The 18,517-nt window shown below is 41.2% G+C and overlaps 1 protein-coding gene across 2 annotated transcripts in view; it reads left to right on the top strand.

The window, feature by feature from the left end:
- Window positions 1–18,517, top strand: part of LOC139117578 (BBSome complex assembly protein BBS10-like) — a 43,357-nt gene that overhangs the window by 17,257 nt on the left and 7,583 nt on the right. The window contains exon 1 of one of the 2 annotated variants that reach the window (XM_070680813.1): window positions 11,396–11,534. The exons of the other annotated variant lie outside the window; for it this stretch is intronic. The gene's annotated coding sequence lies outside the window, so the exon portion shown is untranslated. Of the gene's footprint in view, window positions 1–11,395; window positions 11,535–18,517 lie in introns of those variants that run through there. 2 annotated transcript variants of the gene reach the window in all.

An 18,517-nucleotide genomic window follows, 5' to 3' on the forward strand; every position in this document is an offset into this window, starting at 1 on the left:
TCTCCTGATCGGACTTTGAATTGTATACGTAGTTACATCCACGGCTGCATACAGTTTTCTCCCCGCAAAGTCTCCGTTGTTCAACGCTTGGACAGACGGTCTCGATACCCGGTGCATCTGAAGGTCTTTCCCTTGCTATTTCATGAGTAGTGATGGTCTCCAGCAACGACGAAAATACGGCTAGTTTTTAATCGGGTTCGAACCCACAACATAGGGCATCAGTCGCCTAGTGGAGAGGCCACAGAGAGAACTGCTCGGCTAAATCCCCACTCTCGAAAAGAGTGGTTCAATAGCCGGCTAAGTTGTTACATTTTACTGACTGAGACCGCTCCACACGTTGTAGAGTTCGTGAAGCACTCACTCACGCATGCTCACTGTCACACATCGCACATACAAACTTTATCGAGGCGAAGAAACGAATTTCATCGCTTTAACTGGGCGAACGATAACCTCGGGGACAATTCTGTCCACCAGCAGAGCTATCAACCCAGGATAGAAAATACAGCTAGTTTTCAATCGGGTTCGAACCCACAACATACGGCATCAGTTGCCTAGCGGAGAGGCCACAGAGAGAACCACTCGGCTAAATCCCCACTCTCGAAAAGAGTGGTTCAATAGCCGGCTAAGTTGTTACATTTTACTGACTGAGACCGCTCCACACGTTGTAGAGTTCGTGAAGCACTCACTCACGCATGCTCACTGTCACACATCGCACATACAAACTTTATCGAGGCGAAGAAACGAATTTCATCGCTTTAACTGGGCGAACGATAACCTCGAGGACAATTCTGTCCACCAGCAGAGCTATCAACCCAGGATAGAAAATACGGCTAGTTTTTAATCGCGTTCGAACCCACAACATACGGCATCAGTCGCCTAGCGGAGAGGCCACAGATCGGCTATTTCCACATCGGCTATTTCCGCACACGCCTTGGACAATACGGCTAGTTTTCAATCGGGTTCGAACCCACAACATACGGCATCAGTCGCCTGGCGGAGAGGCCACAGAGAGAACCGCTCGGCTAAATCCCCACTCTCGAAAAGAGTGGTTCAATAGCCGGCTAAGTTGTTACATTTTACTGACTGAGACCGCTCCACACGTTGTAGAGTTCGTGAAGCACTCACTCACGCATGCTCACTGTCACACATCGCACATACAAACTTTATCGAGGCGAAGAAACGAATTTCATCGCTTTAACTGGGCGAACGATAACCTCGGGGACAATTCTGTCCACCAGCAGAGCTATCAACCCAGGATAGAAAATACGGCTAGTTTTCAATCGGGTTCGAACCAACAACATACGGCATCAGTCGCCTAGCGGAGAGGCCACAGAGAGAACCGCTCGGCTAAATCCCCACTCTCGAAAAGAGTGGTTCAATAGCCGGCTAAGTTGTTACATTTTACTGACTGAGACCGCTCCACACGTTGTAGAGTTCGTGAAGCACTCACTCACGCATGCTCACTGTCACACATCGCACATACAAACTTTATCGAGGCGAAGAAACGAATTTCATCGCTTTAACTGGGCGAACGATAACCTCGGGGACAATTCTGTCCACCAGCAGAGCTACAACCCAGGATAGAAAATACGGCTAGTTTTCAATCGGGTTCGAACCCACAACATAGGGCATCAGTCGCCTAGTGGAGAGGCCACAGAGAGAACTGCTCGGCTAAATCCCCACTCTCGAAAACAGTGGTTCAATAGCGGCTAAGTTGTTACATTTTACTGACTGAGACCGCTCCACACGTTGTAGAGTTCGTGAAGCACTCACTCACGCATGCTCACTGTCACACATCGCACATACAAACTTTATCGAGGCGAAGAAACGAATTTCATCGCTTTAACTGGGCGAACGATAACCTCGGGGACAATTCTGTCCACCAGCAGAGCTATCAACCCAGGATAGAAAATACAGCTAGTTTTCAATCGGGTTCGAACCCACAACATACGGCATCAGTTGCCTAGCGGAGAGGCCACAGAGAGAACCGCTCGGCTAAATCCCCACTCTCGAAAAGAGTGGTTCAATAGCCGGCTAAGTTGTTACATTTTACTGATTGAGACCGCTCCACACGTTGTAGAGTTCGTGAAGCACTCACTCATGCATGCTCACTGTCACACATGGCACATACAAACTTTATCGAGGCGAAGAAACGAATTTCATCGCTTTAACTGGGCGAACGATAACCTCGAGGACAATTCTGTCCACCAGCAGAGCTATCAACCCAGGAAAGAAAATAAGGCTAGTTTTCAATCGGGTTAGAACCAACAACATAGGGCATCAGTCGCCTAGCGGAGAGGCCACAGAGAGAACCGCTCGGCTAAATCCCCACTCTCGAAAAGAGTGGTTCAATAGCCGGCTAAGTTGTTACATTTTACTGACTGAGACCGCTCCACACGTTGTAGAGTTCGTGAAGCACTCACTCACGCATGCTCACTGTCACACATCGCACATACAAACTTTATTGAGGTGAAGAAACGAATTTCATCGCTTTAACTGGGCGAATGATAACCTCGGGGACAATTCTGTCCACCAGCAGAGCTATCAACCCAGGATAGAAAATACGGCTAGTTTTTAATCGGGTTCGAACCCACAACATACGGCATCAGTCGCCTAGCGGAGAGGCCACAGAGAGAACCGCTCGGCTAAATCCCCACTCTCGAAAAGAGTGGTTCAATAGCCGGCTAAGTTGTTACATTTTACTGACTGAGACCGCTCCACACGTTGTAGAGTTCGTGAAGCACTCACTCACGCATGCTCACTGTCACACATCGCACATACAAACTTTATCGAGGCGAAGAAACGAATTTCATCGCTTTAACTGGGCGAACGATAACCTCGGGGACAATTCTGTCCACCAGCAGAGCTATCAACCCAGGATAGAAAATACGGCTAGTTTTCAATCGGGTTCGAACCCACAACATACGGCATCAGACTATAGATTTCTGCACTGCACATTGCAGTATACCATATTTAATATCATTCTTGACTTCAATTTGCGATACTTGCAAAAGCGATTTCGCCAAATTATCAAGTTTGGTGTTGAGTGCCGTGCGCTCATTCGAAATCAGACTCTGTTTACGCTGGAAAACCGACAATTCATCATATTCGCGTTCAGTATAACGGAGAATATGGTACGATTTTGCCGCCTGTACCATTGCCTGAACAAATGACGAGACTGATAAAACATCCTCAGTCAGGAGCTGCTCTGAACGTATGTTTAGGTCAAACAAGAACTCGTCAACAACTCGGTGTTCAAACTCTTGCAAAATGACACTTTGTTCGGTGGCTTGCTTGTTTTTCATTTCACTGAAGTCTGGGAGAGACCTAGTACTAGGTTTTGCTGTCACTGATGTGGTTTTTGGTGACCTACCGCTATGATCAGCTGATGGAGCATCGGTCGTCTCCAACTTTTGCTCTTTCAATTTTACAAACCCATACGATTTCTTCACAGATGCCCGATCTTCTGCCTCTCTTTTCTTGGTAACATCATCCAGATATTTTTCTAGTAGGGATGGGTCATTTTTGTATGTCGTTTTCCACGCATCCTGGGCTTCCATCAAAACTTCTGCCTTTGTTCTCTCTTGACCATGGTTGTACCAGTATGCATCAACAAATCGTTCATAGTCACCTGGATGTTTACAGTATATCTGACGACTTGTACTTGGAACTTGAGTTCCAAACAGGGTAGTTTGTCCACGCAGTTGTGCAATTTTTTTCTTTGAACTCATACTCATTTCTATTCCACGAAGCGTGGTTTCGCTGTACACGTGTGTGTGACGCACGCTCAAAATGTCGGTTGACCGCACCGCGTACCACACGTGTCACTGCACAGCTCTATACAGAAAAGTGTATCAATTTCAATTCAAAAATAAAATTGCAACGGTGTTTCTTTTGTAATTCATGTTTGAACTCTTTTTTTTTTACTCCAAAATCCTGCAGTAAATTCAGCGCAGCATTTTCCCCACAAGCGCAATTGGTCATGGTTTAGAAAACAAAAGACAAAAATCCTTATGCGATTTTGACGCACACAAAACGAAATGAGCTTTAACCCCCTCCCCCCCTAAACGAAGGAATTACGTTTGTCGTGCGTCAGCTTTTATTATCGACGGCCCCTTAGTACCTCATTAGTAAGCTATTGTTTTGAAGTCTTCTGATTTTTGCGGTCAGCCATTTGGAAACTGAGTGTGTGAAAGAGAACGGGCCTCATACATGGTCACCTGGCAGTGTCTGACTTGTAGTCAGTATCAGAATCCCCAAGAGTGCTGTTGCCGTTGAGCAACATTAGCTCAGAATTGGGTCATGGCCACAAGTTGCTTGGCAACCACAAAAATGATGCGTTAAGTTAATTTTTAGTTCTCCAGAAAATGCGACTGTGTGAGCATGTTGTGTGAGTCGGCACTTCTCAATCCAAATCTGTGCAAAAAGTTACGCGCACAGTTCACAGAAGCCACTCTGCTTTGCGTTCTCGCTACGAGTGCAATCTTCTATCAGCGAGTTGACGTACCGGCGTACGTAGCTAAAATCATGGACGTAAAAAAATAGAGGCACGTCATTTCATTGCAGTATTGTTTATGGGTATCCCCAAAGTGCAGAGGAAATATGGTTGGATGTAAAAGATGGACGTCTTAACAGAGGAAGTGTACACGTAATGGTTAAATGATCTAGCATCAATGTTAGAGTAGTCATAGATTGCCGATATTTATCGAGTAAAGTTTTGGCGATTTCACGAACCCAGCGTGCCCAGATATGTGACCCGTCAGTAACAAAAAGTGTTGAGAAATGAAGTCACAAATTTCCGACATATGGTGATTTTACAGACCGAACATCACGTCAAGTATCGATTTTATGACAGAAATATGTGGGACATCAAAGCTTGATGCTAATATTTAAAAATATGTACGGTGAAGTCGCACTGTACTTTCATGGTCAATGCAATGTTGCTGACTTTCGGGCAGTTGGAGCTGGATATCAATTATGCAAATCAAATACGTAACAGGGTTCATGAACTCGACGTTATCATCACATGCATAGAATCCCACGTCCAAAAAACGATCATCGCATAGAGTGTCACGTTCAGCAAACGATTTCGGGACAATGTTTTTAATCAGGCAACGTCAAATTGACCTTTCAACACCAAGAGTCTTTGGATAACAAGTCTGATTTATGTAGAATCATTATTGAACGTACGGGAGCTGTACTTCAGCCAAATTTAGCCACGCTGACGGGACTTCAGACAAATCAAGTTAACGGAATTTTCAGTGCTGCAGTGGGCTTAATTACGTAGCACCATGGATAAAAAAAAATGGTACCGGTCAGCGGCGTCGCTTAAAACAGATATGAACTGAAAATGCTCACGTGTTTCATTATATATTGCATTTATGTGCAAGTTTGAACCTTTGCTACATGCTTTGCTACATTTAAAGTGTTATGATCAACACAATGAATTTCACCACAGATCAATTCTAAAGGTCATTAAGTATTCAAATATGTAATTAGCTGAAATAAAAATATTAATTTCTTTGAGTACTGTCATTGTATCACAATATACAGGGATAGAAATACTTTTTTATTTCTTGTGGCAAAAGTTTGCCACCGGATATAAAATTAGGTGGCAATTATGAAAAATCTGGTGGCAGTTTAACACATCATGTGATCGGTATAATAAAACATTTTGTCATTGCCACATACTCATTCTAATTTATAAATTCTTATTTATTAATTCTTGAAAATATGGTGAGTACACGTCACAAAAAGTCAACCCATACTGCAGGCCTCGAAAAATGTTTTTAAACTTACTAACCGTGGGACACGTGAATTTCATTTTTACTTGCCCGAGAGGAAAAATTACTTGCCCTAAATTTCTAATAACTGTACCAGTAATTTGTAACAGAGGGCAAAAGTTTGGCCATATGAAGTGAATTCAAAGAGGGAAAAAACAGATTCAAACATGAACTACATCTTGTTAAAATGAAGGACTATTACCAAATCTGAAATGTCGCAGAAGAAATGTGAGAATACTTTAGTCTTTTCTGTAGATTTGGTCATCTAGAAAACATCTTTGAATTTGGAATTTTTCCACAACCTAATCCAAATTAAAATCTTTGCATGTAAGAGTAATAAGATTGTGTGATTTACAATGTGCATGGCTGGCTGCTGCTCTTTATTATCAAGCTGAGATCACAGACAACTGCTCTGCTAGTGTTTATCTGCCAATGCATACGCACATGTACATCTTCAACCCTTTTACCTGTTTACATGTTTGCTCACTGAGCACAGCAGTTTTATTTTGATAAATGTATTCGTCAAGAGAGCAGATTCAAGTTTCATTTTCGTTACTCTTCAGTGCAGATTTGTTTTCTGTAAGTGAGAGCCGATCCCTAACAACCAAGGTCACGTAATTTGAAACTGTCTGCATCTCACACACTACGTAGCTGCAATATGTGGCCTCCTTGGTCGACTGAGCCCGTTTCGACTACGATGTAAACTTGTACTTTTCAACTGGGTGTTGATTTAATTATGTTGAACAGTAAGCATTGCCGAGATCCACCAGGCTTCGAATAAGTTTACATCCATTTACCAAGCACATGGTGCAACTACACTATCCCGTGAAGCCGATCGATTGTCATACGAGTAGTACACTTGCACAAAGAGAATGGCAACCACTGTCAAAGCATACCACTTTACGGCACACATACAAAACAGTGAGTTCACTCCGTGTTGTCGGAGAGAAACATGTCGCAAAACTCTATTTTTACGACTTTTTGTGTTTTACAACAGCAAGAACGATTATTTTGCGACCCTTTCAAGGGTTTTCAGAAAAAACTTCTGAGAGTTGAAGGACTTACAATGATTGTAGGCATGTACAGACCTAATGAAATACGTTTTCAAGCTTGAATTGTCCAGAGCTTAGTTTACTCAACCGCTGGTGCACTTGCCCGTCGGATGGGAAGCATATCATTGATTTTACTTGCCCGAACGCAAAGTTCACTAGCCACGATTGTCGGTCGATAGGAATTTTTGAGCCCATGTACTCGCTAATGAATTGCAAGTATTTATTATTATTTAAATCATGATGGCTGCAGTTTGGCTTTGTTTTCAAAATGTCACAACATGCTTTTATCTTGTGCCGTATGACTGCATATGCGGCTATCACCTAGGGCAACAACATGTCAAGTCAGTGTACAAAAGCTGCTGTCATCGATATGGAGATTAGCCAATCACAAGTTTGGATTCACGCTATGTTTTCATTCATGCCAAAATGTCGCAATTAGTTTGGGTTTTTTTGCTAATGAGTTTTTCCGCCGTCAGACAACGCGTGTTCCTTCAGTGTTCCTTCATTCAAGCCGTAGGATCGATGACATGATGACCCAAAATTTAGTGGCAGAAAAATACCACCAGAAAAAAAATTTGGTGGCAGATTGACAGTTTTTGGTGGCAAATGCCACCATTGCCACCGATTATTTCGAACACTGATATAGCATGTGTAATTACCTTTGGTCAAGTCCTTCAAGCTCTATATGCCAAACCGTGAAAGCTTGTTAGCTATTTATTAGTCCCCACGGACACCGTCCGGGGGGACTTATAGGTTTGGTCATGTCCGTGCGTGCGTCCGTGCGTGCGTGTGTGCGTGCGTCCGTCCGTTCACGCAGATATCTCAGAGATGCAAGAAGCGATTTCATTCAAACTTGGTACAAGGATTACTTCATATGTCATACAGATGCACGTCGATTGTTTTGTGATGCGATCCAATATGGCCGCCAGGCGGCCATTTTATTACGATTTTTTTCATGTACAGAGCCATAACTCAGACATGTTTCAACCGATTTTATTCAAAGTTGGTACAAGGACATTGACCAATGTCATAGACATGCACATCAATTTGTTTTGTGATACGATCCAATATGGCCGCCAGGCGGCCATTTTGTTACGATTTTTTTCATGTACAGAGCCATAACTCAGGCATATCTCAACCGATTTTATTCAAAGTTGGTATAAGGACATTGACCTATGTCATACATATGCACGTCGATTTGTTTTGTGATACAATCCAATATGGCCGCCAGGCGTCCATTTTATTACGATTTTTTCATGTACAGAGCCATAACTCAGACATGTTTCAACCGATTTTATTCAAAGTTGGTACAAGGACATTGACCAATGTCATAGATATGCACGTCAATTTGTTTTGTGATACGATCCAATATGGCCGCCAGGCGGCCATTTTATTACGATTTTTTCATGTACAGAGCCATAACTCAGACATGTTTCAACCGATTTTATTCAAAGTTGGTACAAGGACATTGACCAATGTCATAGATATGCACATCAATTTGTTTTGTGATATGATTCATATGGCCTCCAGGCGGCCATTTTATTACGATTTTTCATATACAGAGCCATAACTCAGACATGTTTTAACCGATTTTATTCAAAGTTGGTACAAGGACATTGACCAATGTCATAGATATGCACGTCATTTTGTTTTGTGATACGATCCAATATGGCTGCTGTGTGGCCATTTTGTTACGATTTTTTTCATATACAGAGGCATAACTCAGGCATATCTCAACCGATTTTATTCAAAGTTGGTACAAGGACATTGACCTATGTCATACATATGTACGTTGATTTGTTATGTGATACGATCCAATATGGCCGCTAGGCAGCCATTTTATTACGATGTTTTCATGTACAGAGCCATAACTCAGACATGTTTCAACGGATTTTATTCAAAGTTGGTACAAGGAGATTGACTAATGTCATACATATGCATGTCAATTTGTTATGTGATACGATCCAATATGGCTGCCTTGCGGCCATTTTGTTACGATTTTTCATGTACAGAGCCATAATACTCTCAGGCATATCTCAACCGATTTTATTCAAAGTTGGTACAAGGACATTAACCTATGTCATACATATGTATGTCAATTTGTTTCATGATATGATCCAATATGGCTGCATGGCAGCCATTTTGTTACAATTTTTTCGTGTCCTTAGCCAAAACTTGGGCATGTCTCAACTAATTTTATTCACCGATTTTATTCAAACTTAGTACAAGGACGTTGACCTATGTCATACATATGCACATTGATTTGTTTTATGATACAATCCAATATGGCCTCCGTGTGGCCATTTTTTTCCCGATTTTTTCATGTCCGGAACCATAACTCAGACATGTATCAAGCATATTTATTCAAAGTTGGTACAAGGACATCGACTTATTTATACATATGTATGTCGATTGGTTTCACGAGATGGTCCAATATGGCCACATGGTAGCAATTTTGTTATGGTTGTTCCATGTCGAGAGCCATAACTCTGGCAAGTCTCAACTGATCTTATTCAAAGTTGGTACATGTACATTGACTTACATCATACATATACATGTGATTTTTTAAACAGTAAGATCAAATATCGCTGCATGGCGGTGATTTTGTTACAATTTTCAAATGTACAGAGCCATAACTCAGACATATTTCCACCAGTATCATTCAAAGTTGGTACAAGGACAGTGACCTATTTCATACATATGCTCGTCAATTGTTTCACGTCACGTAGCAGTAACATGTCAATTATTGAAGTTTCGTAAGTAGGCTGATATGTCAAGAAATACGTACTGCATCAAATTCATGAAATTTTATACAGATGTTAACTGATGTTAAGCTCACATTGCTTTAACATTGAAAAGGACAATTATCAGTGTCATTTTAATTAATTTGTAATTGCATAAGTAATGAACTTTCCTAATTAGGGTGATATAGCCACAAATTAATACAACGGCAAATGTGATGAAACTCGATACAGATGTTGATCTCATAGTGTTGTAAATACTGCATCAAACTTTATGAAATATGGTACCAGTGATAATCTGTCAAGTGTTAGAATTGTATGCAAAAATGTTTTACAACATCCTGTTGATTAATTCCTAGTTGACTCATTTTATGAACTTTAGGATGGTGGCCTACATTGGTTTTATGTTTTCATCACCATGGAACTCATTCTTGGCCATTGAGCGCCATCTGTATCAAAGTATTTTTATCACAGACCTAATTAATGAAGAGGACTCTATCCTCTCTGAGGACATGTAATCAAAGTACCCATTAACAAGTGGGGACTGTGTCATCAACGATGACTTGTGCAAATTATGAATTAGCTGACATGAAAATGCAAAATGACTTTCAATACTGTTATAACCTGGTATAATGATCAATGTACACAGCATGTTCCGCCAAATTTTATCAAGTAAATGCCAGTATATATCCCTAATTTGGAAGGTTCATTAAATATGCATATTGGAATTGGCTGAAAAAAATGTCAAATGACTTTCAATAATCTTGTATCATAGTATCTTTAATGTACATAGCAAGTTTTGCCAACTTTGGTCAAGTCAAAACAGATAAGTATCGCTAATAAATGCGGGATATCGGACCGCAGGCGGGCGAAGATTGCATTATAAGCGCGCCAACCCAAACTCACTGCATGGACATCACATTTACGAAATCGAAGTCCAAAGTCAACTACGTCATTGTTAGAATAAGAGAGGTTTTCCATCACACGGGAGCATACCACCACAAATTTTGCACAGATGGCGTTGCACTGGCATTGAAAAAGGGTGCATGGGAGCATGGGAACGCGGGCAGTTTCCCTCGCTATGGGTAGGAAATGCATTGAGCAAGACACACTTCCGGGTTCGCAAAAAAACGAGGATCCCATTTACGGGGCGCTCAAATATAACTATTTGCTGTGATACATAGCAGAGGCGTATATGTTTGTGATGCTGAGAATAACATCAGTAAATAAATGACGGGTTTTAAAAGTTGACGTTTTTTGCGATGAAACAGACTTCTGAAGGTAGCTTGCTTGGGGAACACGTCATCCCGGCCGCTGTCCGCTTTGACCCCAGTAATTCACACTGGTTTTGGTCGGCCCCAGGTACCCAAGTCACTTCGACCCCGTCACACTTTTGCCTACATGTCCACGGAGACGATTCACATGTTCCACAACAAAGCCAAGACAAAAATTGAAAATATCAATAAAATGGCTTCACAAAGGCTGAAATACACGATACTCGATGAAGTATGAAGTTTATGAAATGAAATCAAAATTGACAACACAAGTGTTTGTCTCGGGTAATACCACTTGAAGTTGAACTATTCTACAGACTGTTTTTTCCATACAGTGCAGTATTTGTCAGTGACAAATTAATCTTTGCAATACATTTTTTGCGATGAGCTGGAAATTTGATTAATATCAAGTTAATGTACATAAATATTCCGTTATTTACTGGGACACGTTTATTTTCTCGATCCGCTATCTGCGGACTACGTGCTGAAGTACATTGACTGTTCATGTCAACGATCGTTTCTCCCTCTGCAGAGTTTCTGTATCCCGTTCAACAACGCTGTACCTCGATCACACGATAGTGACGCTATGTAGCTGTGCAGTATTGAAACTTATCATAAAATGGCCACCTCGTCTAACAGTAACACGTATTGTCGGGATTATCGTACGGAAAAATGACTGCAAAAGTAAGACTTATGAATCTTCATCAGAATTGAACACATCATGATTGTACACGAGTATCAACCGTGAATGCACGTTGAGCTCGGCAGTTACACAAGCATGGTACGCTACATGCATAGCCCTACGAGTATGGCGACAGTGTCCGGCTTTGGCTACGCCGCCTACCGGAGGTGGGAGGCGGCGTAGCCAAAGCCGGACACTCTCGTCATACTCGTAGGGCTAGCTACATGCACTGCCGCGATGCCGATCGTATGCATTCCAAGGCCTATCCCGGAATTTGTTTCACAAACCACCTCAAAGGAGAGCAAACATACTTCTATGGACAATGACGAACACGTTTCTTGGCGAAGCAAATTCAAAACAGTGCAGAAGTACATGAAGTAGGTCATGGCCTTGGACTCTGTGCACGAACCTGATTGGACACTTCAATACCTTTGACCCAAAGTTATTATTCATCAGCACTTCCATGCCATGAGGCTAGGTAGAGAACGTATGTACTCATTTCTGGCGATCGAGCAGCGAGGGAAACAATCAATTACCAAGGATAAAGCTAATTTGCTAAACGATATTTTATCTTGAATAGTGAGTTGAATGAGTAATAAAATATCATATTTTTAATGTTCAATACGAGGTTGAAACACGGAGGGACCGTGGTTGAAACCAGTGCTATCCAGCTGTAGCCAACCTGGACAAGCACATTTCACAGCGCCCTCAAACAGTCGATTGTTTTCACTTGTCATACGCGGCGTAACAGAAAAATTAAAACTTTCATAACTTCATTAATATCCAAGCCACGCCCACCAAAACCTTTTCACTTCTAGCCATTTGAATTCTGAAGATGTCTACCAAATTTGACTGAAATACGTTCAGCCGTTTTTGAGAAAATGGACCAACAGACAGACAGACAGACAGACAGACAGACAGACAGACAGACATCGCTGCGACATATGCTCACGTGTTCACACGTGAGCAAAAAACGTCGGCATTTTACTTTGCAGCTACAATAGTCCACGGACACATTCATTCAAAATCATCAAAATGCAGAGCGATTTTTATCTAGAGAAGCGTGGTCCGTAGCGGCACATACCCTGTCGCGGCTATGGTTATCGAAGCGTTCAGAGCCGTAAACTACGTCGATATGTCGGTCAATTTATATTTTTCTAGATTATTTCATAGTGATCGCGCCAATTAGATTTGCAATATCTCTATCACTCGGTAAAAAACTACAAAGTTATCAACAGAAGACATAACATTGGTGTCGTGTGATTAACACATAAATATTTCTAGTTTATTCCTTGCTTACATTCATCCTTCTGTTTGCTCAAAGTTCAACGAATACCTACCATTCTGTAATCTTGAATGCAGAGCTTCGGACTTCAAAACAATTATACCAGCAGCGTATTTTATTGACCTGAGCTTTATAGCAGAATGCTTTCTTTATTGAACGTGTTTATGAAGTTTATTAACATAAACATGTGATCGTAAACTTGCTCCAAGTCTGTTGGCGTATAAATATTAAAATGGCATAAATTTAAGGAATAAACTTCGCCTGCCCGGTTGGCATGTCGGGTTGGTGATAGGCTGTTATGTAGTTGAGGGGTGAACGATGTGATGTTGACTCAAATGGCTAAAACGTCGCACCCCATCGTAGTAGTTCGCCGATTTTAAGTGGTAATTTCAATGCCTTCTTTATTGAGTGCAAGGACATTCATGCTGCTATCAAATGCAGACAAACAATAGACACGACAAATTGTCCCCAGTCGCGATGTCGATATTTGCTATCATTGAATGGCTCTGCCGATGTAAGCTTAAGACCTGAGTTTTACTTCCCGATCTCGCACAAATTGAACAAATTTTGGGTGTCGTAATTAACTTGAACTTTACATTTGATAAATCGTCAACTATTTTTTTCTGACATCAATTACACCTAAGACATGTTAGGAGGTGTTCATGAATTGCACCTTTTTGTTAGGTATTTAGTTTGCAATATTTTACAGACGGAAGTGAACATACGCAACAGTGACAACGTACTAGTTTATTTGACCAAGACGTGCACGCTCGCTCTCTCACTCCTCTCAAAAAAATACTGCAAACTGTAGCCGTTCTTCAGGCTATTTACCGCTGTGCCCGCGGTATTACCGCGATTGTTAGGAGTAGTAGAGGTGTGAATGTTTCACTTTCAGTCCGCGGTAATGACTTCCTCATGAATATTCACGGTCTCTGGACGGCGGTAATCCTGGCGGTAAGCGAGGCAGAGGTATACCGCGGGAGGTATCCGGTGGTACCGCCTGTTTGAAAATGACCTCTTCCGTAAGTGTCATGGAGATCAACATCTGTGCCAAGTTTCACAAAATTTGATGCAGTATTTGTGGACATATCACTCTAATTAGGAAAGTTCATTATACATATGCAATTACAAATTAATTACCATAACACTAATAAATGTCTTTATTCACTTTTCAAGCAATGTGATCTTAACATCTGTACCAAGTTTCACGAAAATTCAATGATTGACATGATACTGCTACATGTCGTGAAACAAACTGATGTGCATATGTATGATGTAGGCAGGGTTCTCCACCGGGGGGGGGGGGGTGGGGTTTGAGGGGCGGCCTGCCCCTCTGTTTTTGGTGACCGCCCCTCTAGCTAATGTGCCGCCCCTGCAATTGGAAACGCCGCCCCTTTGTTTTTGATGGAACAGTCTGCACGATAACCCGGCTTTTGAGGTGTGGCCGGTACCAGCGATTTGATTGGGTATTGGAGGGTGATTGGCACGTGCGACATCATGTCAGAAACCATTTTCTTTCATGGGTGGGTTCACCCACTAAGCTATACATAGCAATTAATATTTGTTATCATATGAAGATATTCTACAATAATTTGATATTCTTTGTAATTTATTTAATAATAATAATTATTTTCTTGATGATTTGAAAACGTTGACAACCTCAGTATGCACGTGTTCTATGACAGTTAAATTTCCCACCCTGGGCATAAATGGTTGACACTTCGACGAGAGTTGACCGATGTCGATGCTATAACATCAAAACATTAGAACAGAAACTCACATGGTTCTTAACCCTTTTCCTGCCAAGTCCATATTTCACCACCAGGTCAAGATGGTTGAAATTAATGAAACAACATATTCCATATGGTGTATTTTAACATAATACTGTACATTTGAAGGCTGTTGAAAACATAAATACTGTAAACTTGATTTTTTTTGGACTAAAGATGCTATAAAATACCAAGCCAAGTGGGTGAAAATACGTCATGTTTTGGCTCAATACCGCTTTTTACTGACTTGGCTGATGGGGAAGTGATACTGTCTGGCAGGAAAAGGGTTAAAGTTACGGATCAAATTTAAAGCTAATTATCTTTCTACGGTAGAAATGAAGATAGGTACAAAAATGGCTTTCCTAGAATAAACCTAGATTGAAAGGTCTAAGTGTCTCGATCACATGAACTTCCCGACCGGTCCAACTACCCGTAAACTGCCGTACTGACTGTCAAGTTTCGATGTCTAAACATCAAAGAGCTGCTGTGTACCAGACCCCAAAGAGTACTACCATATTTATAGAAAGCTACAAAATATGCGTCTGTTTTTACTCACAATGACTGAATCCTGTCTCAAAGCTGTTGTCATCAATATATATTTGGAGCGCAAATTTCCTGACGGGCAGTGTTTGGATGCCGATACGATCATCGTTGTATGGACAATACCATCGATGATCGTTGACACTCGATGGAAAATCGACGGCTGGGACTATTATTATGTTTGGTTTTATAGAGAGTAATGGGCTCTGGTACAGAGAATCCGACCGATTACAGATATTGGAAGGTAAATTTCCTGTCGGGCAGTGACGGGCAGCAGTACTATGACCCCTTCTCATCGAACACTTGCAACACTGCCTGCGATCGCAGACCAGTTGTGGCATTGACAGAAATTTTATTTGTCAGGATTGTTTTCAACAAATACGGGCTACCACAAGTTTACCTCTGAATGCAGTTGTAATTAGTAACCTCTACTACATTAATAAAGAAAATGAGCTCATACGCCGACGAGTTCTTCCGTATTGTGCAAGTTCCGTGCGTTTCGAGTGTCTCGCCAGTCAAGCTATGATTCATGAGCGACTAATACACGACAGCTCATTATGCATGACCTCATTATGTCTAGACTCTAAACCAATAGGCACAGCTCTGAGATGTCATATGATACTATTCATGAGCATTTGTTTACAACATATGCGATTTTCGCGCCACGTCGTTAGCCTTGGTTTTCTTGATTATTTACGCCTATTCTACCTTATTAAGGCATAGCTGATGAATCATACTTTGAGGGCAATAATAATCGGCTAATCTGCATTCAAGAAAGTGGTAAGGGATTGGCTAGTACCGCGCTTCGCGCCCTAACGACTGGAATTTGACGTGTGTCAATCAATGGTTTTCACTGAAAGTTACTCAAAATCGTGTCAATCAGAGCAATTACCGCCGAAGGGGCAAGCCCCGATGACTAACATGAAGCTGTATGTTGCCAGGAGTAAACCATTGCCGATTGGAGAGGTTTGCATTCCTCTGACGGTACTTACGTTGGAACATAATCGGCTTGAAAATTTTAGGGTTTTTCATTGTTTTGCTCAAAAGTTTACAGTGCTGAGAACACATTTTAATGAACAACAGTAAAAATTACTCATTTTTAAATAATTAGTAATACCTCAAGGCCTTATATTTTCGTACTAAATCGTCTACATGATTTTTAGACCAAAAATTACAAAGTTTCAAAGAGCGGTCCTGTCAACCCCACAGAAAATGTACCCTCCATTTCTTCGTGCAGTGAGGTCACCAGCCGAGCGAGCGGGACTTTAGCACCCGTTTACCGTATTGTGGAAGCTATGCCAAAAGTGACACTTGCAGCCTTTTTCAAGCAGCGTCGTCCTCAACAGTACGATTATGCTACAAAATTGACAAAATTTTCATATTTTGCCCTATATTCAAACACGTGAACTCACTCCATTTGTGCCGAAGATCGCGTGCCTAGTGACCCAGATGATTTTATTTTACGTTTATATTGACAATGGGGTACGTTTAATCTACATAGTTTGGCGATTGACTCTTTAGACCAAAAATTACAAGTTTTCAAAGTTGAGTTCGTTCAAAATCAAGTAATTTTAGCTACCCGATTGAAAAGTGATAAAATTATATTTTAGAATATGTGTATTGCCAAAAAATTTGTCGACAATATTCTTCAGACCTATAGCCGACACTTACCATCTCAAAAACAGTAAAAACATACCTTACTTTATGAGAAACTCGCATCTTTATTTTGGGGATATTGCTGGCTTTTGTTTACTTTTAATGACGCCACTGAAAGACACCATTTATGCCGATATTACCCGTCATGCAATGGTACCGGAAAAGTCCGGTCGTCATGCAGACTGGAAACGAAGCTCGTAGTTGGCAATTGTTAGCAAGCAACTTGCGTACTTGCCGTGATTAAAATGTACGATAAAAATGGTAGGTCGTTCACACTTCGTAATCTTGACGGTGACACTTAGTCATGGCAAATGGAAATCGTTTCACACCTTTTTTTTTGAAGCGGAGTTTGTCAAAGTACCGATCTGATCAAACACGTGTATCCAAAAAATCATTGCTAATGCATTCCTGTTCTGCTACGCGCACGCTGGGGGACTCCGTAAAGTCTACAGTAATGCAATTTCAAAGGATTTGAACTCCGAAGGTGTTAATATAGATGCAATTTGCTGCTGTACAACAAAGTTTTTCTACAGCGTACACGAAACTCTCACAGCGAACTGCCATGCATGATCAATCGAAAGTTATCCCTCCTAACTAAATGGAATCTTCCGGTCTTAGCCAATCAGCAATCTTATACTATACGGAAATATTTGTCTATGCTCATAATACTAAGTCTTCGTTGCTGAGTGTACTTGCTCTATGAAACGTACCTTTCTATTGGACAAAGGTACTCTCCCTTGTAAGCTGTACGGATATGTCAAAATGGCGGCCGTTTCAAGTTAGCTGCCGTCGCGGCTATCGATAGCGGTCCGATCCGTGCATATTGTTTAGCACTAGAAGTTCAGCTTACGCAGACTAGGTAGGAGACGATGTGGTTTGAACTGCTAATGATTGCAAAACTGTGAAATCGCGGTAGGCTTTTCTGAATAACCATGCGTCGGGCGAGAGATATGGTTTCCGTGTTGGAAGTTGTGCACAGCTTACTACGTTTGCAATGTAGGAGTTCACCGGTACCACAATTCAACTCTTACTCTGTATAAGCTCCATGATACAGCGACCAGAATTGTATAAAGATGGTTTTAGCTGTACATTTAGCCCTTTCCATTACTCTTTCCAACTGTTTGCAAATCAGCTGACGATGGGAGACATGCCCGGGATACATGCGTTTGTCCACCCATGGACGTCCATGGTCTACCGTATGTCCACGCTCAGACTTTGGAGATCGGAAGGTTCATTCGCCTTTGATCATAAACAGTCAAGCGGAAGACTCATTTCCTTTAATCAAAGTGTCATTTGTTAAAACTATAATTACTTGAAACGGTGGGTCAGCAAGTTGAGAGAAAGATAGTACTTTTATCTTTGTTCAATTGTTAGAGAATACATTAAAAACAATAAAGACGATTGTTTTGAAGTAATTATCATATACTTTAAGTATATGATAATTTTAAGTTTTCAATAAAAGTGATACATTTAAAAGGCTGTGTCCAATTTTTATGTTCTAAAGTAAATTTTCAAAAATGAAAAGAAACATGCTAATTATATGTAAATGATATGCTAATTTTATGCAAATTAGCCGCCCCTATAAAATCACAAACCGTGGAGAACCCATGTAGACATGGTCAATGTCCTTGTACCAATTTTAAATGATATTGGTGGAAATACAGGTATGTCTGAGTTACAGTATGGCTCTGTACACTGTACACTCAGTGTTACAGTTTTCGAATGACCTCAGTTT

The sequence above is a fragment of the Ptychodera flava genome, chromosome 18 (genome assembly GCF_041260155.1).
Source record: "Ptychodera flava strain L36383 chromosome 18, AS_Pfla_20210202, whole genome shotgun sequence".
Lineage (NCBI taxonomy): Eukaryota > Metazoa > Hemichordata > Enteropneusta > Ptychoderidae > Ptychodera > Ptychodera flava.